Raw genomic sequence first — 13,140 nt, forward strand, 5'->3', positions numbered from 1 at the left:
GACGGATTTCTTCACGCCAGGTTTCATTTTAATCAGTTTAACACTGCTAGCCTGACAATGCCTGTAGTTTACTTCTGACAGGTTCGCTTTAAGAGATAAACTTCTCCAACACCGTTAGTAAAGAAATCATGATGACGTTATAATATATTGTTATATAGAATGTTATGGTTTACAGCAAGTGGTGACAGAACGGAGCGTGTCACTTGTTTTGAGACCACATTTTTGTTCAGTTAATATAGTTACTTACAATCCTGTGTTAAAAGAAGCATTTCTTTAATGGACTAAAAAATAATATTGTGTTTTTTATTTAATGTTTCTCATTTCAAGCTTTAGTTTCTTGCTCATCTAATGTGGAAAATGGTAATATGCCCACTTAAGCCTCCTTGCCTGTATGGCACTTGTATTTAAAGCCACAGTCAGAAATATGAAAATGAGAAAAAGAAAAAAAACATGCAAAATATGAGCAGCATACGTGGAAGTGTGCAAAATGATTGACAAGGCATAACAATCCTATAATAATAGACAAGAGTTGTTCAGCATTGACTGTACAGAACGCACACTTTTTTTATTCAGAAAATGGAGCTAAAATAACAATGCTTTGGGCAATAGTATGCCAGGCTGCTCTGCAGCACATCGATACCCATTTCAGAGCCTCTGGCACTGAATTAAACAAATACTATTATAGCCTGGCATGCTGATGTGTAAATAGCCAGGGCAGAATATAACAGACTGAGCATAAATAATGAGTGAGCAGAGGGAAATCACAGTCTAAGGTGTGTGATACCAGGTAGTAGAGATTAAGAACCTTAACGGATACATACAGTACAGACCACAAGTATGGACACACCTTCTCATTTAAAGATTTTTCTGTATTTTCATGACTATGAAAATTGTAAATTCACACTGAAGGCATCAAAACTGTGAATTAACACATGTGGAATTATATACTTAATAGTGTTGAGCATTCCGATACCGCAAGTATCGGGTATCGGCCGATACTTGCGGTATCGGAATTCCGATACCGAGTTCCGATATTTTTGTGGTATCGGAAATCGGAATTGGAAGTTCCCAGTGTATGGTTCCCAGGGTCTGGAGGAGAGGAGACTCTCCTTCAGGCCCTGGGATCCATATTCATGTAAAAAATAAAGAATTAAAATAAAAAATATGGATATACTCACCCGTCCGGTGGCCCCTGGACCTTACCGATTGTAACCGGCAGCCTCCGTTCCTAAGAATGAGGAGTTTAGGACCCTCGATGACGTCGCGGCTTGTGACGTCATCGAGGGTCCTAAACTCCTCATTCTTAGGAACGGAGGCTGCCGGTTACAATCGGTAAGGTCCAGGGGCCGCCGGACAGGTGAGTATATCCATATTTTTTATTTTAATTCTTCATTTTTTACATGAATATGGATCCCAGGGCCTGAAAGAGAGTCTCCTCTCCTCCAGACCCTGGGAACCATACACTGGGAACTTCCGATTCCGATTTCCGATACCACAAAAATATTGGAACTCGGTATCGGAATTCTGATACCGCAAGTATCGGCCGATACCCGATACTTGCGGTATCGGAATGCTCCAGGGGCCGCCGGACGGGTGAGTATATCCATATTTTTTATTTTAATTCTTTATTTTTTACATGAATATGGATCCCAGGGCCTGAAGGAGAGTTTCCTCTCCTTCAGACCCTGGGAACCATCCAGGATAGCTTCCGATACTTGTGTCCCATTGACTTGTATTGGTATCGGGTATCGGTATCGGCGATATCCGATATTTTTCGGGTATCGGCCGATACTATCCGATACCGATACTTTCAAGTATCGGAAGGTATCGCTCAACACTAATACTTAACAAAAAAGTGTGAAACAACTGAAATTATGTCTTATTTTCTAGGTTCTTCAAAGTAGCCACCTTTTGCTTTGATGACTGCTTTGCACACTATTGGCATTTTCTTGATGAGCTTGAAGAGGTAGTCATCGGGAATGGTTTTCAAATCACAGGTGTGCCGTCAGGTTTAATAAGTGGGATTTCTTGCCTTATAAATGGGGTTGGGACCATCAGTTGTGTTGTGCAGAAGTCTGGTGGATACACAGCTGATAGTCCTACTGAATAGACTGTTAGAATTTGTGTTATGGCAAGAAAAAAGCAGCTAAGTAAAGAAAAATGAGTGGCAATCATTACTTTAAGAAATGAAGGTCAGTAAGTCCGAAAAATTGGGCAAACTTTGAAAGTGTCCTCAAGTGCAGTGGCAAAAACCATCAAGCGCTACAAAGAAACTGGCTCACATGAGGACACCCCAGGAAAGGAAGACCAAGAGTCCTCTCTGCTTCTGAGGATAAGTTAATCCGAGTCACCAGCCTCAGAAATCGCAGGTTAACAGCAGCTCAGATTAGAGACCAGGTCAATGCCACACAGAGTTCCAGCAGGAGAAAAATCTCTACAACAACTGTTAAGAGGAGTCTTGTTTGGGCTAAAGAACACAAGGAATGGACATTAGACCAGTGGAAATCTGTGCTTTGGTGTGATGAGTCCAAATTTGAGATCTTTGGTTCCAACCACCATGTCTTTGTGCGACGCAGAAAAGGTGAACGGATGGACTCTACATGCCTGGTTCCCACCGTGAAGCATGGAGGAGGAGGCGTGATGGTGTGGGGGTGCTTTGCCGGTGACACTTTTGGGGATTTATTCAAAATTGAAGGCATACTGAACCAGCATGGCTACCACAGCATCTTGCAGTGGCATGCTACGCCACATGACTTGGCCTCCACAGTCACCAGACCTGAACCCAATTGAGATGGTTTGGGGTGAGCTGGACCGCAGAGTGAAGGCACAAAGGCCAACAAGTGCTAAGCATCTCTGGGATCTCCTTCAAGATTGTTGGAAGACCATTCCCTGTGACAACCTCTTGAAGCTCATCAAGAGAATGCCAAGAGTGTGCAAAGCTGTCATCAAAGCAAAAGGTGGCTACTTTGAAGAACCTAGAATATAAGACATATTTTCAGTTGTTTCACACTTTTTTGTTAAGTATATAATTCCACATGTGTTAATTCATAGTTTGATGCCTTCAGTGTGAATGTACAATTTTCATAGTCATGAAAATACAGAAAAATCTTTAAATGAGAAGGTGTGTCCAAACTTTTGGTCTGTACTGTACATCTTACACTTTTTTTAAATTGTTCATTTGCTTCCTAAATACAATACTAAGGACTTTTGTAAGTAGTCTTCATTAAAATTTTACTACCATATTGCTGCTGCATAGTGTCTGTAAGTGCTGTATCTAGCTGAGTGCTTCGAAAAAAAATGCTACAAATTGGTCTAAGTTCCCATTGTATATAGTTCTCACGGGTAGAGAAAGCTTGTACAGTCTCAAGGAAGGCAGAAAAAACAGGCTATAGATAAGGAGGAAAGTAAATGAATATGAAATCAATACAGGATATAAATTGTGTTCAGCTAATGAAGGCAGCAATTCCCTGGATAGACTCAAATCTCTCTTACAGCCTATATTACTGAGAGACACTCCCACAATAGAAAATTTGAAATTTGGATAAGACAGGAAATTGCATATCAGGTGGTCTGAAAATAAATGATGTGTTGAGGATTGCAGACTGAAACTTTGTGCCATATTAATTATTAAAAATAACCACTAGCAAATATATATATAATTTTTTTTTTTCGTGTCAAAATTCCCCATGGCATTTGAATGTTTTTAGGAATAAACTAAGAGCTAGATTCATTAAGATATCTGCTTAAGAATTATGGCATAAAACACTTTAATAATAAGTCACTATATTTTTGTACATCTCTAAAATATTTTGAGATTTGGCTTTTACACACCAGTGTCAGCCTGCTGCACCAATGGAGGCGTGACATGGGCGGGAAGGAGCGTGGCTATACCTACCTGTCAAAATAGTGAAAAGTGGTGTAACTTAGTCCTGAAATGTACTGCAGCGCCGCTTAATGAATTATGTGCCTGGTGTTAGGTGTAGTTCCCACCGTTGCACAGGGGGAGTCTCAAACCATGTCTGGTGCGGTCTCCCATTCTACATCGGCTGCAGTGGAGCCTGCTCAGCGGAGACGCCGGTCCCAGCATCTGGCTCAGCCTGATACTGTGCGAAGGGCTACTAATGCCTTTCCAGGCTCTCCCTTTGTAGTCAGCACTGGTCAGCGGCGAGCAGGCTTTTCCGGGACTAAGTCCTGCTTTGCACACACTGAGCATGCCCACGGGAGGACCTCTCTTTGGAGGTCGGGGCTCACACGCTCAGGCCCTGTAGCAGCTCCTATTGGTCCTCCAGGAAGGTCCTGAAAGAGCTGCAACTATAAAAGGTTCACATGGCCGCACAGCCATGCGCTAGTATCAAATGTATTTGGCTTATGCCAGTAGATACTTTACCACTCTTTATATATATATATATATATATATATATATATATATATATATATATATACACTCACTGGCCACTTTATTAGGTACACCTGTCCAACTTCTTGTTAACACTTAATTTCTAATCAGCCAATCACATGGCGGCAACTCAGTGCATTTAGGCATGTAGACATGGTCAAGACAATCTCCTGCAGTTCAAACCGAGCATCAGTATGGGGAAGAAAGGTGATTTGAGTGCCTTTGAACGTGGCATGGTTGTTGGTGCCAGAAGGGCTGGTCTGAGTATTTCAGAAACTGCTGATCTACTGGGATTTTCACGCACAACCATCTCTAGGGTTTACAGAGAATGGTCCGAAAAAGAAAAAAAATCCAGTGAGCGGCAGTTCTGTGGGCGGAAATGCCTTGTTGATGCCAGAGGTCAGAGGAGAATGGGCAGACTGGTTCGAGCTGATAGAAAGGCAACAGTGACTCAAATCGCCACCCGTTACAACCAAGGTAGGCCTAAGAGCATCTCTGAACGCACAGTGCGTCGAACTTTGAGGCAGATGGGCTACAGCAGCAGAAGACCACACCGGGTACTACTCCTTTCAGCTAAGAACAGGAAACTGAGGCTACAATTTGTACAAGCTCATCGAAATTGGACAGTAGAAGATTGGAAAAACGTTGCTTGGTCTGATGAGTCTCGATTTCTGCTGCGACATTCGGATGGTAGGGTCAGAATTTGGCGTAAACAACATGAAAGCATGGATCCATCCTGCCTTGTATGGAGCATCTTTGGGATGTGCAGCCGACAAATCTGCGGCAACTGTGTGATGCCATCATGTCAATATGGACCAAAATCTCTGAGGAATGCTTCCAGCACCTTGTTGAATCTATGCCACGAAGAATTGAGGCAGTTCTGAAGGCAAAAGGGGGTCCAACCCGTTACTAGCATGGTGTACTGTCATGAATCCCCAATGGCTAGGGATAGCACAGGACAAGCAAAGTACAAATAAATAACGGACGAGCTCTAGGGTGATGGAACCTGGGCTGACCACTGCCCTACGCCTGACAAACGCAACTAGAGATAGCCAGGGAGCGTGCCTACGTTGGTTCTAGACGCCACGCACCAGCCTAAGAGCTAACTAGTACTGCAGAGAAAATAAGACCTCACTTGCCTCCAGAGGAATGAACCCCAAAAGATATAGTTGCCCCCTCACATGTATTGACGGTGAAATGAGAGGAAGGCACACACATAGAGATGATATATATAGCTTTAGCAAATTGAGGCCCGCTGTAAACTAGAAAGCAGAAAGATACAAAAGGGGACTGAGCGGTCAGCAAAAAACCCTAATCAAAAAAACCATCCTGAGATTACAAGAACCCATGTGCCAACTCATGGCACATGGGGAGAACCTCAGTCCACTAGAGCTACCAGCTAGCATAGAGACATAATAAGCAAGCTGGACAAAAAACCAAACAACTGAAAATCAGCACTTAGCTTATCCTGAAAGATCTGGGAGCAGGTAGGCAGGAACCAAACAGAGCACATCTGAATACATTGATAGCCGGCAAGGGAATGACAGAAAGGCCAGGTAAAATAGGAAACACCCAGCCTCTGATGGACAGGTGGAAACCAAAGGCCGCAACCCACCAAAGTCACCCAGTACCAGCAGTAACCACCAGAGGGAGCCCACAAACAGAATCCACAACAGTACCCCCCCCTTGAGGAGGGGTCACCGAACCCTCACGAGAACCCCCAGGGCGATCAGGGTGAGCTCTATGGAAGGCGCGGACCAAATCAGTCGCATGAACATCGGAGGCGACCACCCAGGAATTATCCTCCTGACCATAACCCTTCCACTTAACCAAATACTGGAGTTTGCGTCTGGAAACACGAGAATCCAAGATCTTCTCAACAACATACTCCAATTCTCCCTCCACCAGCACCGGAGCAGGAGGCTCAACCGAAGGAACAACGGGCACCTCATACCTCTGCAACAATGACCGATGGAACACATTATGAATAGCAAACGATGCTGGGAGATCCAAACGAAAAGATACAGGGTTAAGAATCTCCGAGATCCTATAAGGACCGATGAACCGAGGCTTGAACTTAGGAGAAGAGACCTTCATAGGGACAAAACGAGAAGACAACCACACCAAATCCCCAACAAGAAGTCGGGGACCCACGCGGCGACGGCGATTAGCAAACTGCTGAGTCTTCTCCTGAGATAACTTCAAATTGTCCACCACCTGATTCCAAATCTGATGTAGCCTGTCCACCACCACGTCCACTCCAGGACAATCCGAAGACTCCACCTGACCAGAGGAAAAACGAGGATGAAAACCCGAATTACAAAAAAAAGGAGAGACCAACATGGCAGAACTAGCCCGATTATTAAGAGCAAATTCGGCCAGTGGCAAAAAAGCAACCCAGTCATCTTGATCAGCAGAAACAAAACACCTCAAATAAGTTTCCAAGGTCTGATTAGTTCGCTCCGTCTGGCCATTCGTCTGAGGATGGAATGCAGACGAGAAAGACAAATCAATGCCCATCTTGGCACAAAACGTCCGCCAAAATCTAGACACAAACTGGGATCCCCTGTCAGAAACGATATTCTCCGGAATCCCATGCAAACGAACCACATTCTGAAAAAATAAAGGGACCAACTCAGAGGAGGAGGGCAACTTAGGCAAGGGCACCAAATGAACCATCTTGGAAAAGCGGTCACACACAACCCAGATAACGGACATTTTCTGTGAAACCGGGAGATCAGAAATAAAATCCATGGAAATGTGCATCCAAGGCCTCTTCGGAATGGGCAAAGATAACAACAACCCACTGGCCCGAGAACAGCAAGGTTTAGCTCGAGCACACACTTCACAAGACTGCACAAAGGTATGCACATCCCTAGACAAGGAAGGCCACCAAAAAGACCTGGCCACCAAGTCTCTAGTACCAAATATTCCAGGATGACCAGCCAACACAGAAGAATGGACCTCGGAGATGACTCTACTGGTCCAATCATCCGGGACAAACAGTCTTTCTGGGGGACATCGATCCGGTTTATCCACCTGAAACTCCTGCAATGCACGTCGCAAGTCTAGGGATACGGCGGACAATATTACCCCATCCCTAAGGATACCAGTAGGCCCAGAGTCTCCAGGAGAGTCAGGCACAAAACTCCTGGAAAGAGCATCTGCCTTCACATTCTTTGAACCTGGCAGGTATGAAACCACGAAATTGAAACGAGAAAAAAACAACGACCAACGAGCCTGTCTAGGATTCAAACGCCTGGCAGACTCAAGGTAAATGAGATTCTTGTGATCAGTCAAGACCACCACACGATGTTTAGCACCCTCAAGCCAATGACGCCACTCCTCAAATGCCCATTTCATGGCCAAAAGCTCCCGATTACCCACATCATAATTGCGCTCGGCGGGCGAGAATTTTCTAGAGAAGAATGCACATGGCTTCATCACCGAGCCATTAGAACTTCTCTGTGACAAAACCGCCCCCGCTCCAATCTCGGAAGCATCAACCTCAACCTGAAAAGGAAGTGAAACATCTGGTTGACACAACACAGGAGCAGAAGAAAACCGGCGCTTAAGTTCCTGAAAGGCCTCCACAGCCGCAGGAGACCAATCAGCAACATCAGCACCCTTTTTAGTCAAATCAGTCAAAGGTTTAACAATACTGGAAAAATTAGCAATGAACCGACGATAAAAATTAGCAAACCCCAAGAACTTCTGAAGGCTCTTAACAGATGTAGGTTGTGTCCAGTCACAAATAGCCTGAACCTTGACGGGATCCATCTCAATAGTAGAAGGAGAAAAAATGTACCCCAAAAAAGAAATCTTCTGGACTCCGAAGAGACACTTTGAGCCCTTCACAAACAGAGAATTGGCCCGCAGAACCTGAAACACCTTCCTGACCTGTAGAACATGAGACTCCCAGTCATCAGAAAACACCAAAATATCATCCAAATACACAATCATAAACTTATCCAGATATTCACGGAAAATATTGTGCATAAAGGACTGAAAGACTGACGGAGCATTGGAGAGTCCAAAAGGCATTACCAAATACTCAAAATGGCCCTCAGGCGTATTAAATGCGGTTTTCCACTCATCACCCTGTTTTATCCGCACCAGATTATACGCACCGCGAAGATCTATCTTAGTGAACCACCTGGCCCCCTTAATGTGAGCAAACAAATCAGTTAATAATGGCAATGGATACTGATATTTGACTGTAATCTTATTTAGAAGGCGATAATCTATACAAGGCCTCAGGGAACCATCTTTTTTTGCCACGAAAAAAAAACCTGCTCCCAGAGGGGACGAAGATGGACGAATATGTCCCTTTTCCAAGGACTCCTTAATATAATTCCGCATAGCAGTATGCTCTGGTAGTGACAGATTAAATAAACGACCCTTAGGGAACTTACTGCCAGGAATCAATTCTATAGCACAGTCACACTCTCTATGAGGAGGGAGCGAATTGAGCTTAGGCTCCTCAAAAACATCCCTATAGTCAGACAAAAACGCAGGGATCTCAGAAGGAGTAGATGAAGCGATTGAAATCGGAGGTGCATCACCATGAACCCCCTGACATCCCCAGCTTAACACAGACATTGTTTTCCAGTCCAGGACAGGATTATGAGTTTGTAACCATGGCAGACCAAGCACTAGTACATCATGTAAATTATACAGTACAAGGAAGCGAATCACCTCCTGATGAACGGGAGTCATGCGCATGGTCACTTGTGTCCAGTACTGCGGTTTATTCATAGCCAATGGTGTAGAGTCAATTCCCTTCAGAGGAATAGGAACTTCCAGAGGCTCCAGACTAAAACCGCAGCGTTTAGCAAATGACCAATCCATAAGACTCAGGGCAGCGCCCGAATCCACATAGGCTTCGACGGAAATGGAAGACAGTGAAAAAATCAGAGTCACAGACAAAATGAACTTAGGCTGCAGAGTACCAATGGCAAAAGATTTATCAACCCTTTTTGTGCGTTTAGAGCATGCTGATATAACATGAGCTGAATCACCACAATAAAAACACAATCCATTTTTCCGCCTATAATTTTGCCGTTCACTTCTGGACTGAATTCTATCACATTGCATAGTCTCAGGTGCCTGTTCAGAAGACACCGCCAACTGGTGCACGGGTTTGCGCTCCCGTAAACGCCGATCAATCTGAATGGCCATAGCCATAGACTCATTCAGACCTGTAGGCGTAGGGAACCCCACCATAATATCCTTAATGGCCTCAGAAAGACCATTTCTGAAGTTTGCAGCCAGGGCGCACTCATTCCACTGAGTAAGCACCGACCATTTCCGAAATTTTTGACAATATATTTCCGCTTCATCATGCCCCTGAGAGAGGGCTAATAAAGCCTTTTCAGCCTGAATCTCCAGGTTAGGTTCCTCATAGAGCAATCCCAATGCCAGAAAAAACGCATCCACACTGAGCAATGCAGGATCCCCTGGTGCCAATGCAAATGCCCAATTCTGAGGGTCGCCCCGCAGGAAAGATATTACAATCTTGACCTGTTGAGCAGGGTCTCCAGAGGAGCGAGATTTTAAAGAAAGAAACAATTTACAATTGTTCCTGAAATTCAGGAAGGTAGATCTATCTCCAGAAAAGAACTCTGGAATAGGAATTCTAGGTTCAGACATGGGAGTGTGAACAACAAAATCCTGTATGTTTTGAACTTTTGCCGCGAGATTACTCAGGCTGGAAGCCAAACTCTGGACATCCATGTTAAACAGCTAAGATCAGAGCCATTCAAGGGTTAAGAGGAGGTAAGAAGCAGCTAGACAGCAATTAAGGGCTAGGCAGCAAAACTCTGAAGGAAAAAAAAAAAAAAAAAAATTCCCTTAAACACTTCTTTTTCTCCTGCTTCAGCCCAAACAATTAACGCTTTGCGGGCCGGCTATACTGTCATGAATCCCCAATGGCTAGGGATAGCACAGGACAAGCAAAGTACAAATAAATAACGGACGAGCTCTAGGGTGATGGAACCTGGGCTGACCGCTGCCCTACGCCTGACAAACGCAACTAGAGATAGCCAGGGAGCGTGCCTACGTTGGTTCTAGACGCCACGCACCAGCCTAAGAGCTAACTAGTACTGCAGAGAAAATAAGACCTCACTTGCCTCCAGAGGAATGAACCCCAAAAGATATAGTTGCCCCCTCACATGTATTGACGGTGAAATGAGAGGAAGGCACACACATAGAGATGATATATATAGCTTTAGCAAATTGAGGCCCGCTGTAAACTAGAAAGCAGAAAGATACAAAAGGGGACTGAGCGGTCAGCAAAAAACCCTAATCAAAAAAACCATCCTGAGATTACAAGAACCCATGTGCCAACTCATGGCACATGGGGAGAACCTCAGTCCACTAGAGCTACCAGCTAGCATAGAGACATAATAAGCAAGCTGGACAAAAAACCAAACAACTGAAAATCAGCACTTAGCTTATCCTGAAAGATCTGGGAGCAGGTAGGCAGGAACCAAACAGAGCACATCTGAATACATTGATAGCCGGCAAGGGAATGACAGAAAGGCCAGGTAAAATAGGAAACACCCAGCCTCTGATGGACAGGTAGAAACCAAAGGCCGCAACCCACCAAAGTCACCCAGTACCAGCAGTAACCACCAGAGGGAGCCCACAAACAGAATCCACAACAGTGTACCTAATAAAGTGGCCGGTGAGTGTATATATATATATATATATATGTGGTGTGAGACTGTAGTGCTGGGACTGTACACTCAGGCAGGCAGCTAGTGTCAGTGGGGGCAATTAGCCGTTGGCTTGCTTGCAAGCACAACCCTAGTTAGGGCAATAATTTTTGTGTACAGCGCGACTCTGTGCGGCAACAGAGATCGCTTTCAGTTCACACGGGGTGAAGCTTAACCCACGTGTGAGCTCAGAGGTTATCTGCCATTACTTTGCAGCAGATATCTCTGCACGGTGGACCCCGGGCTGCGAACGCACCTTGTTGCTTCCTACCTATACTCGGTGCGTTCCGCTAGCCCTAACAGTATACTAGCGCCAGGGTCTGGCTAAGTAATGGCAGACGAACAGCGATTACAGGGGTACATCCAGCTGCTGGAGGGCAGGTTGGCTGCTATCGAGCGTGCAACTTCAGCGGTGGATGTTACTGCATTAGCTGTTCAGGCTGCTAGCGTGGCTGCTGCAATTTCAACCATTGACACCCCTGTTCTGACCTTATCCCACCTCCCGCCTCCCGCTGCCAGAGAAATACTCTGGTGACAGAAAGTCATGTAGGGTTTTGTGAGCCAGTGTGGTATACATCTCGAGCTCCTGGCTGCACGTTTTCCCACAGAGTGGGCAAAGGTGGGATTCATTATTTCTCTTCTGTCGGACAGGGCATTGGGGTGGGCTACGCCACTGTGGGAGCGTGACGATCATGTGGTGCAGAGTGCTCCTCGGTTTTTGAGCACTCTGAAACAGGTCTTTTTAGGACCTCAAGTCACCCATGATATGGCACTCCAACTGCTGGCATTGACTCAGGGTACATCCATGGTCAGCCATTTTGCTGTCCACTTCCGGACTTTGACACTGAGCTGGAGTGGTCGGATAAAGCCCTCATCCCGGTATTTTGGAGGGGGCTGGCTGACCATGTGAAGGACTCTTTGGCCACTAGGGAGATTCCTGCCACACTGGAGGAGCTCATAACTGTATCAACTCGCATCAACCTTCGTTTTAACGAGCGAAGGTTGGAGCGAGCCCAGTGTAGGCAGAGGTTTCAGCTGGCTCCCACCTTCGCCAAACCTCAGGAATCTCCAGTCCAGGCATCCGAGTCACATGAGGCCATGGAGGTATCACAAGCTGGGTCTAAGTTCCGGACCGCTCATGCACTTAAGGTCTATCATGTTTTCTGGTTGTCAGGACACCTTGCCTCCAGGTGTTCTCAGCGGTCGGGAAAACGTCAGCGTCTAGTGGTAGTTGGAGGAGGTACACTAGATATGGCGATGTTTTCCTCCAAATTGTCCTTCAAGGGGACAATTACCATAGGCCCATCCACTCTTATGGTAGAGCTTTGCGTGGACTCTGGGGCGGAGGGCAATTTTATGTCATCTGCTTTCGCCCAACGACACGCAATATCCCTGGTGATGCTCTCCAAACCAGTGACCGTGCGAGTGGTAAATGGGTCGAAACTACCCTCACAGATTACTCATCAAACCATTCCATTTACTCTTTCCATTATTTCCCTTTTAGTCATTCCTGAGGGATTTGATGAGGTTCTGTTGGGGATACCATGGCTACGCTACCACTCTCCTCATATAGAGTGGTCCTCTGGGAGAATTCTGGGATGGAGTAAATCCTGTGAGGGTAGATGTCAGTGGGAGTTCGTTCAGGTTTCTAAAACTGAGGTACCTGCAGATCTCCCCTTTCTCCCCAAGCACTATTGGCCCTATGCGGACGTGTTCTCCAAAAGGGCTGCGGAGACCCTTCCGCCTCACCCCCCTATGACTGTCCTATTGACCTCTTGCCTGGAACTGAGTCTCCCCGGGGTTGAGTCTATCCGTTATCTCTTCCGGAGATGGAACCAATATCCCAGTTCATCCGAGAGAATCTGGCAAGAGGATTCATTAGGAAGTCAGTGTCACCAGCAGGGGCTGGGTTCTTCTTCGTGCAGAAGAAGAGAGGGGAACTATGTCCATTCATAGACTACAGGGGTCTTAACGCCATCACCGTTAAGAATAAGTACCCACTACCCCTGATATCTGAGCTCTTTG

At 45.5% G+C, this 13,140-nt stretch overlaps 1 protein-coding gene across 2 annotated transcripts in view; it reads right to left on the reverse strand.

Moving 5' to 3' along the window:
* Window positions 1-13,140, reverse strand: part of CNGB3 (cyclic nucleotide gated channel subunit beta 3) — a 253,837-nt gene that overhangs the window by 70,091 nt on the left and 170,606 nt on the right. The gene's annotated exons all lie outside the window — the stretch shown is intronic.

Source organism: Ranitomeya variabilis, chromosome 6 (genome assembly GCF_051348905.1).
Source record: "Ranitomeya variabilis isolate aRanVar5 chromosome 6, aRanVar5.hap1, whole genome shotgun sequence".
Classification (NCBI taxonomy): Eukaryota; Metazoa; Chordata; class Amphibia; order Anura; family Dendrobatidae; genus Ranitomeya; species Ranitomeya variabilis.